This window comes from Solenopsis invicta, chromosome 9 (assembly GCF_016802725.1).
Source record: "Solenopsis invicta isolate M01_SB chromosome 9, UNIL_Sinv_3.0, whole genome shotgun sequence".
NCBI classification, from domain to species: domain Eukaryota; kingdom Metazoa; phylum Arthropoda; class Insecta; order Hymenoptera; family Formicidae; genus Solenopsis; species Solenopsis invicta.
The window spans coordinates 3,120,030-3,130,666 of record NC_052672.1 but is presented as its reverse complement, the minus strand read 5'-3'; the positions used below and the strand labels follow the sequence as shown (position 1 = coordinate 3,130,666).

At 32.1% G+C, this 10,637-nt stretch overlaps 2 protein-coding genes and 1 long non-coding RNA gene across 6 annotated transcripts in view; 1 reads left to right on the top strand and 2 right to left on the bottom strand.

Annotated features, from left to right (window-relative positions):
* LOC120356747 (TBC1 domain family member whacked-like) overlaps positions 1-10,637 on the bottom strand; it is a 512,462-nt gene that overhangs the window by 396,503 nt on the left and 105,322 nt on the right. The window lies entirely within an intron of this gene.
* LOC105196579 overlaps positions 1-10,637 on the top strand; it is a 183,825-nt gene that overhangs the window by 106,993 nt on the left and 66,195 nt on the right. The gene's annotated exons all lie outside the window — the stretch shown is intronic.
* The window catches only part of LOC105196591 (transmembrane protein 132E), a 133,334-nt gene that overhangs the window by 89,572 nt on the left and 33,125 nt on the right, over positions 1-10,637 (bottom strand). The gene's annotated exons all lie outside the window — the stretch shown is intronic.

The following is a 10,637-nucleotide window of genomic DNA, read 5'->3' as shown; positions in this document are numbered from 1 at the left end:
TTTCGATTATTTTTGCGAGGGACATGTCACAACTGTCTGGAGCCGATTTGATTCTCCTTGAAATATGTTGTTAAACATAAAAATTTAAGAGACGTCCATTTTTTGTGCATGTGCAATCTCATGTTTAGGGAATGAAACGCCCCTTTGAAAAAAGCGGGCCGAATATCGTCGAAAATAGAAAAGATAGGAAAAAACTTTTTTTAACCAAAGTTGTACAGTTTGAAGGCTATTTTAAAGTTGTAAAGAAAAAAATTCGATATTCGCGAAAAAAATACCATTTTTATTCAAAGGGGTGTTTCACCCCTTAAATACAAGACTTTGCACGTATAAAAAAAATACGTGTCTGTTAGAATTTTGTGTTTAACATATTTCAAAGAAAATCAAATTGGCTCTGGATACAGTTGTGATACAGATATGTCTCTTGTTAAACAAAAACTAAAAAAAATACAACATTGAAAACATAAATACAAAACAGAAAGTGCCTTCTATCAGATGTAACAGTTTCTATAATGCCATTGTAAGATAACCAAAAATAAACGCTTGAAAAATTGAGTCCCAAACTGGCCACAGTAGACAGTAGAGGTAGAATTTAAATGTGGTCTTGGAGGAGTTAATTAAGTGAAAGAGATTAATTATGAAGTAAATTGATAAAGTAAAATAAGTATAACTAATAAGTAACATAATATATATTAAACAATAAATTTCATAAAATTAAAAAGTTTGTGTTAAGCATTTTGAAAATAAAAGCACTTCAAAAACTAGAAATTAAGAATAAACAGTTTATTTAAAAAATAGAAAATTTATTAAAAATCTGATTTGGTTTCGTATGATTTAAACTGCTTTCTCTAAACAACCATTTATTATGCCATTAATCACTTTTTTAAGATTCCAATTAGCTTTTTTCTAGATTTTCAAAGTAACAGTTGTTTTTAATCATTAAAGATACCTGGAAGTTAGATTAAAGTTTAATGTATGAACAAAAAGTACAAAAAAATGTACCTCATCAAAAAAAGTAATTTAGTTCTCGTTAATTTCCCCCGGTTTTAAATAACTGAGTCATCGTTTTGCAGAATTCTACGCGTTGTACTGTAGCTCATTTTGTTAACAGCTGATGTGTTGTTATTTTGTAGGGACGTAATTTTAAAAAATATCATAGAATTTTATGTAGCAAAACTTTAGAAATTCCTAGTACTTTTTCTAATTTAGAGAAATTCGAATTTTCTTAGAAATATTCCTTCACGCTGTTTATTGTTTCCTCCGACACCATCGTGTTCGAAGGTCTCGGTAAATCGTGCGTATAATACTCGTATAGTCTTGAATAATATCAATTGTATAAAATTGTCGATTACTCAGCTAATAATGCACTTAAAATCATTTTAATAAGTTAAAAATAGATCAAAATCGTGTTTGAGAAATGGATGAATACATGAATAATATATGAATACAAATGAATAATACATGAATATAATCAAATATATTTTTCTAATCTTTTTAGAATTTTTGTTTACGATTCTACGCGTTACTTGGTACGAAATATTTTATACGCATTAGCGTAAACTTTTCCTTTAGAAAAGAAGTTCTCTTAATGAGATAAATCTTTTTTTCGTCGCTTATTTTTTAACGCACTTTTTGCTTCAAAGACGGAATAAAATTGCAAAGTTCCAGGTATAAAACTACGGACAATAGAATCTACCTAAGTCTAAACTTGAGAAGACGTTTAGTTTTAGCAACTTTCTATCATCTTCCATAATCTCTGTTGTTTAAATTATGCAATTTGTAAAAGAAAATTATTACAATTTTATTTTCGCATTTGAAGAATTTGTCTTTAGCTAATTTTATATAAGAATAAGTTATAAATATAAAAATTCTGAGATATTTTTTACTTAATTATCTTAATAAATTATGTTTTTATCAGTATGTGCAATATTTAATTTCTAATACGAAATACAAAAATGTTACTTTAATCAGTATCTGCAACATGCCTTTGTCTATTCTTATTAAAATTGCAAATTACTTGATAAAAATCTGGAAGGGTATTCCAGAACTATTTCGTTAGTGGTCATCGAAGCGATTTTTTCGATAAGATAAAACGAAGAGTTATCCTGTTATTGAGCCGGAGTCGCGTCAGGGATATTTTATTCAACCGAAAGAAAAATGTCGCGTCGATACCTTCTCCGTCGCTACGAACTCGTAGCTGCTAGCTTTCGTGGTCAAATCGATCGTGTCGGACGACGGCTCCGAGGACGTGGTCGCATCGCACGTTGAATTGGTGCGCTCGGCTTTGCGATAGTGACGCTCGCCACTGCAATCGAGATCCGCCAGATATCCGTAGAGATTCAGGAAAATCCTTAAGGGTATCATGGCCGAGCCGCCTTCAGGTTCGTGCGTCAGTAGCTCGCACACGTATATCATCGTTTCGTGAAGATTCTATAACGGGGCGTACCATAGCGTAAGTTATAACTGTGACCGGACGCAACTAATGACGTTCATTCAGCTCCGAGTTGATTAAGTTCTTTTAATGTAAGATATTTTATAAAGGTACAGAAATGATGGTATTTCATCGTAAAAATATCAAAAGTTACGTATTTCTAATATTACTATATATACGATAAATGAGACTGAAGTGAATAATTTGAAATTAAGTAATTCAATTTAATTTCAGAGTCAAATATGATAATCTAATTGTTTCATGAAAATTTTAAAGTTCTTTAATATCTTACTTGTCTTAAATAAATGCTACATTTAGTTCTATAATATTAAAGTCAATTATTAGAGTAAAGTCGCCAATACTGGCACTCCATTTTGTTTCTGGACAATATTTCTTAAACAAAAACTAAAAAATAAAATTTCATAAACATAAATACAAACTAAAAATGTCTATCTGATAGCGTAGCAATTTTTATAATACTATTTTATATATTGTAATAATTAATATTTTTGCAACATAATCAAAAAAAGCGTCTAAAAACTTGAGGCTTAAAATTGGCACCCTGGGCGGTAATAGCAGAATTCAAATATGGTTTCGTACATAAGGATTTAACTATAAAATAAAGCAATAGAAAATATTTTTATGTATTATAAAATAAAGTTTATAAAATTAAAAGACTAGTTATTGTCATTTCATGCAGAGTTTCCATTAACGTGGGTACCAAAGCATAAAATCGACCGACTGTTTTTGCATTGAAGATGGTTTGATTTAGAATCGAAACATTTGCGTTCTTTACGTTTTTGTAATTAGCACAATTTTTATGTACAAAAAATCTCGCATGCACACCTAGCGCGGCCTAAATATATTAATTAGCTCTAGTTTAGTACCCATTGATTTTGAATCATAATAAGCCGTCAATTTCTATTGTTAAAATTTTAAAAGACTAGAGTTGAGCCCTCGCACTTTAAATGGTTTTTAGTACCTTATGGCATCCTCTTAATGGATATGCCCGACGTTACCTTATGGTATTTAAAAAAAAATATGAAAAAATTCATGAAACATCTGTCATGAGTAACGATTTTATGGTTTGTTTTCATAGAAAGGCGGTGCGTTTTACGCTGTACAGTGATTTTATGTTTCGAACTGGAAGAAAAGGAAAATATGAAAGTAAAATATAAACAAAACAATTTTAGGAAATTACAAACAAGTAAAATGATCTAATATTATCAATAATACTCACTATTGTTTCAAGTATGCAATTTGCAAGAGAAAATCGTACAGATTTTATTTTTCTTTTCCAAGAATTTGTTTTTTAGTAAATTTTATACAGAAAAGATCCATAAATATATGGATCTATCGGTTTTTATTTCTTTAATTATATAAGCGAATCATGTTTTTACAGTATTAATGCAGTGCAACGTTTAGTTTCTGAGAAATACGGGAGTACCGCTTTAGAAGCGCCTGTACCTGGTATTGGCGACTTTCCTCAACTGGTAATGAGAAAACATATGTAATTGTGTAGTTAATTGAAGAATTTTATGGGCATGATGAAATAAATCTGGGGGTCAATTGTGTATCATATAACTAGAGTGAAAATTACAAAAGTAAACAAATTTACTAGCGTATTTATAATTTTATTGGTCAACACCTAGTAAATTTGCTCACTTCTGTAATTTTTATTTTAGTTACATGATACACAATCGACCCCCTGCAGTAGAATAAAATAGAATAGTTTTATAATATCGACTGTACTTTTTAATAAAGTAACAGGAACTCATTAAGTTGTAGGCAGTAGCCAGTAGCTACTGTAGCCAAAATCCTGAATTAACTCTTAAGTAAAAAAAAGAAAAAAATGTATCGTATTAGAAAATACGTTTTATCCATTTGTATTTTGGAGCGTGCCTAATTACGGGGATTTGACGTTAAAGAATCTTTTCATGCAATTCTTTTGTTTCGAAACAAGAGTGAAAAATTTCATAAGTCGCGCCTTTTATTCTAACCTGTGTGGCTTTATTACTTACGAGAAATATAGGAATATCCCACCACGTCTATCTATTATGTACTGTTCGCCGTCGTCCTTTTCTCGAATAGTACTCGCAAAATTTTCTCCGCAATTTATCAGAGAAATAGAAAAATTTTGACTCATATAAAGTAAATATAATAACAATATTTATTTTTATAAAACAATTGTGGGCTGCAACTAAAAATCTATAATAATTCTACTCTACGAAGTGCTCATCGAGGCGTCTAGTTGCAAACAAAACGGGCGAACGCAAGCTCATCGCCGATCGAATTATTCAGAAATATTCGGCTAAACCCGATAAGGCCCACTCAGTGGCTTGAACACGTGACTTGCACAAGCGGATTACTCTAGAATATTTAACATTCGCAAATGAGCGATTTTACAAATATGATTCCGTTGTTTAGTTATCAAAATAATTGGTTCCATGCATGACCGAGTTGGCCTCCTATAGACGTAGGATTATTGTGTATTAAGCATTAAGTATTTGTATTATGTCAAATAACTTTTATGATTAGTTGAATAATCGTCTAGTATCATACATTCTTAATTATGTTTTACTTTCGTCGATCGTTGACTTAGTTTTTATTTATTTTGACTTGATTACAGTTTATGTAACTAAAATTGCGCAACCCTTAGTTTTTTTTTCATTCAATTTTTCTATAGTGTATTTATTGACATATGCTAGTGTATTTATCGAGAGTAAAAAAAGCAAGGTAAATATTTTATTTGATATTCTATTTGTTCATTAGTTTATTTTCGCTGAAATCTTTTTCCTATATTTCTCGCCGATTAAAAAATATCGATTGTTATGCATACGTATTATAACAAGACATTATTGCATCTTTTAATCAATCGTGATTTCAAATTCTTTTATTCGTGAGTCCAATACAGTTAATGACTCTTCTATTATTACTGCTGAGCTAAAAGTTGGAAAGTTGACAGTAGTTGGTCGCACAAATTGGTACCAAGCAAATATTGGTATCATACTTTTAGCTTGTTCCGATTGTAACTTTCACAGCTTAAAATTTTACAGTGACATGTATTGTAAAAGCCAATAATATCTCCTCTTTCCATTTTCAATTTGGTACGAATACCTCGTGTCATTTCACTTACTGTAATAATTAACTTATATCTTGTTTAGTCACAATAAATAAAAAGTAATATTTTTAAAAATCTTAGTAATAAAGTTAGTTAAAATTTTATGTTTGAGAAATTTTCGCGAGTATAAAACTGCATCTTTCCGCAGATATTTCTAACAATATATTATGTTGCAAAGCATCACCTAACAACGACACATGGATTGCTAAAAAACTATACTTCTGAAAGTGAGATACTTTCACGAAAAATAAAGAAAAAGTCCATCATGTTTTCCAATCCCGAGATCAAGTACAGTCGAACACGCTATAAAAAGATATTGTTCGACTAGTCGCGCTTATAACTCACATTTCCTAAAAATCCACAGGCTACCGCGAGAAATCGATAAAAGTCACAATGCTCTTTATCTCGCAGTAAACCGGCGATCATAAAAAGTTGATAGAGAGTCGTCTCGGGTAAATCCAATCCTCGCCAGTCCTGCAGGAGGTCTTTCAGGTAAACTTTGTTCACATGGCCGTATCTGTTGAGTAGGGTCTTCAGATAACCAGGCGTGATGCCCGAGGGGTGCATAAAGGGTGGATATTCCAGTCTATCCTGTAGGGACAAATGCCACAGTAACCGAGATTGTCCATGGTCAGTTAACAATCGGTCGTAGCTCGGTCATCGATAATGCTCGTCACGTTTACGTGTACATAATGTGCAACACGAGGTCGTAACGAATCGGTTTCACTTGTACTAGATGCACCTATCGTGCGGCATTTCCATCAAAACGCTTCTGGCTTTCAAAAATATAAATTAAACTTATTCAACACTTTCTTCCTCATTCGCTTTTTATTCTGAGAGTATATGTATGTTGAAAATATTACGCTACGAGCAGGTGTCAACTACACGATAAAGCGACATGCTACAGATAAAGGAGGAATTTCAGTTAACAATGATAATGATGATGCGTGCACGCGTTGTAAATAATAGTCGCAAATTCGATTTCGCTGTAAATTAATTGGTAAAATACACGAATGTCAAAACACAGAGAAAAAGAGAGAAAGAGAGAGAAGAAAAAAGAGATATGATACACTGTACGTTTCATGAAAGGATAAATTGATGCAACTTTAGTAATGTATAATTTTATAAAATTGAAACAAATTTTGCGTTTGAGAATATTTAAGCTTTAAGCCATGATATAATTGAGGAGTTATTTAATATTTAATATCAAAAAGCTTCAGCAAAACAAGTTATTCAATAAAGGAAAGGATAACAACCATTAAAACTAATTTGAGGTAAACTCCTTATTACCAAAATAATATGTAATGTTTTGTAACCGGTCAATAAACATTAACAAAATTTAGAAATTTTTTCGAAATGTATAATAAATATGAAAACAAGTTGTGCACAAATAAAAATGAAATAACAATGAAGCCACAAAGAATTTGACTGGCCATCAAATTAATTTTGTCATCATATGCAATAATTATATTCATTAAATTATACGAAGAATTTGCAAATTTGTCGGTAACATATAAATAATGATAAATGATCTAAATAATGAGAAATAATATTGCGGTTAATATGATTATGGCAGAAATAATTTACGCACAAAATATCAAATGTTTAAGAATTAAAATAGCTCTAACAAAATTAATTTTCATTTAATTCTTAAACATATTTCGGCGCTGTGAATTTTCACTTTTAATCGACGATTAATTGAGTTAGAGAAAAAGATCGCACGGCCAACCGGTTTGTAACTTTTCTCTAATGCTATTAACCTGCAACTAGAATTGCGCAAACTTATAATTACAGACATTCATAGGAAGAACGCGACTGGACGAATTCCGGAGATAAACGTATCTTACTTTGATTCGCTTTATAAATAATGAATATTCGCAATGGCGATGTAATAAATTAATTGATACGCATAGAATTTTCATTAATTTTTGCCTCACATAAAATATTTTTAGAAATATTTTCCAATAAGTTTTCCCATTATGTTCGAATTTGAAGAAATGAGGAAGGAGAAGCGAACGATTAAGAAGAAGGAAGAAACAAAAGTTGAATAAATGACAAATAATGACATAGCGCGGAATAATTCTAGCAATTAAAAAGTTATTGCTTTTCTTCCTCGTCTCTTTTATTTATTAAATATTTATACATTGAATCCTATTGACGTTTCTCCAAGGAAAACTTACTTGACTTTTGAGTGAGACTACGATTAGAATTTTCCGAGACGGAATTCTCCAAATTTGAAATTTCTCAACAGTTTAAATTTCTTACGTTGTTTTTTTTTTTCAAAGCTAAGTTTTCCTCATAACAGAAAATTGCGCATGTTGCACGATGAATAATGGATCCGAGGAAAGGTAATACGAGTAGAAAAGAAGATCGTGGAGCTCGACTGACGTGGAAACGACGTGTTTGCACAAAAAGGAACGTACCTTCGCTGGAGGCACCTCGCCGTTCGCCAGAGCGCGAAAATACGCGGCGGTCCATCGCAAAAGATCGTGCGGCTGCGTGCGAATCGCCGCCTTCGCGTAGAGTTTCAGAATGTACGGAAACGTCGGCGGTACGTTTATCTCTTGAGCGCAGTAAATCCGCTTGGTCTGCGAATCTGACATTGTGTGCTCTCTCGCTCGCGGAAGGAAGAATAAACGAGAGGGCTAAAACAAACGGAAGCGACAAAAGACGAACGGAACGGGAATCGATGTGGAACAATTCGATTGATTTGCACGAACCGCGCCATCTGTCGCCGCCACATTGTTGTCATATTTCATTTCTTTTGAAAAACTGTCGATGAGTATATCAAGCAGCAGCGATACGAACACCCAAGGACTTTGATTCTGTCCATGGGGAAATTTTCCAAACTGAGAAGTAGAGTCCTATATAAAGAGAGAAGCGACATCGAACCCCCACCACAATTTTCAGTATCCAATTGAGTCCTCCACCGCCATTTTGGGACCGCTCTAACGTCATCAAACACCATTCGTATCATTCTGCAACAGCTGTGTTCACAATATGGCTGCTCGCTTAGCCAATCAAGTATCAATCAGATTACCAATCAGAGCTTCGGACATCAATGTCGCTTCTCTCTTTATATAGGACTCTACTGAGAAGTCACCACTTTCTACATACTCGCAGTTCATGATTAATGAAACGACTAGAGCTTATTGGTCGTTACGTTAATCATGAACTGTAAGTATGTAGAAAGATAGCGACTTCTCAGTTTGGAAAATTTCCTCATGGACAGAATCAAAGTCCTTGGGTGAACAAGAAGTTCTACAAACTCTATACAGTTTTACAAATTGTGGATTGAACGTTCCTGAATCGTGATATATGGATAATAAATCAAGGAGATTTCAGACTCCATAATGTGAAAACAAAGCCTTTTAGTGAGAAAAAGAGAAAAAAATATATATTTCTCTAAGAATTTATCTTCTATACTAGAAAAATTAATTGAAGGGTTTCTTATACAAAAACCAAACAAGTCCATTTAAAACAATCTGATTTATGACTTTAAATCACCATCAACAACGCCAAATCATGAACAATTTTATTCCAGCAAGAATGAAACAAAAATTAAAAATATAAATATATAAATCTTACATAGTAAATATAAAATTTTCGCAAAAATCAAACGAGTTTAAAGGTTTTCTAATTTTTTAAATAAATTCACAGAATATTAATCAAAGTCTGTAACTATGTCCGGAAAAATATCAAGAGACACGCCAGTATTTCGCGCCAAGTGAATGTGAAGCGTGAAAACGCCCACGTCTTTTTACGAAAGTCAGCAATTTGCGAGCACCTGAAATCATCGGATTTCAATAACGGTTGAACTCATCAAATTCTGAATAAGCTTCAATCGATTATTTGGATGTGAATTATATAGAAAAGTGTTCTCATTTTCTTTCTACGTACCTTACGAGCGAAGATATCGTGATACAAAATTCAAAATGCCATTTTTTTTTCAAATAAGAAGCCTATCGTCATCGCCCAGAATCTGTTTGTTTCTTTCACACTTTCTACATCAGATGGCACTCGCCTACCTATTGTGGCGCTCGCTTACTTACTGAAGGGCTGGATTGGTCAATTACTTGCGTCCGATTGATTTAGAGATCCTATAATAAGAGTCGCGCCATCAAGCAATCTTGGCAAAATCCAATAAGCGACAAGTATATATACTCTTATCTCTTTCTTTCTTTAACCTAGATTAAAGAAAGAAAGAGATAAGAGTATATATACTTCTCGCTCACTGGATTTTGCCAAGATCGCCTGATGGCGCGACTCTTATTATAGGGTCTCTAGATTGGTTGATGGTCAACGACACTTTTTGCTACCAGAGCAGCGCTCGTTTATTTACTTGAGCACTAGAGAACACTCACCTACTTGGTGAAACATTTTTTTTTCAAAAATGCTTGGTGCTTAAGATATTCAAGAGGTCAGAGACTTTTTGTACACCCTGTATACTACGTGCAATACAAATTTTTTTAAAACGTTTAATAAAAAAAATTGAAGTCCTTTTGAATTTGTCTTGAAGACCTTTACAATATTGTGAAAAGAATTGTATAGTGCTTTAAAAAATTCATAACCTTGAATACCTTGATGTTTTATTTAAATAAATTTGTTTAAAACTTTTTTATTTCATGTTGCAGCTTGCATGAAATAGACGAATTGTTATATTTCAACATTCAAAAATTATCGTTTTTTACTTAATTATCGCTAAATTGTGCGGACCGTTATACTGAACACCCTGTATATTATTATGTATGCTCTAGGCAATTGACAAAAAAAGTCATAAATACAAATTGTTTGAATTAAGGATGAGCAATACAAAGAAAATCAATTTTTTGATTGTAACGCTAATCCCTACTGCACGCGAAAAGATAGCTGAATCAAGTGGGTGATACAGTAAAAAAATCGATTTTCTTTACTATATCACTTATCCCTAGGATAAAAAATAATTAATTTTCCAAAGAATCAATTTTTTCGATGTAAAAATTCCATTAAAAAAAACTGGAATTATATAATTATTTATTTTTACAGAACATAAATCGTTTAATTATTTTGCATATAAAAATACTAAAGTAGAACTATCAATAATTTATG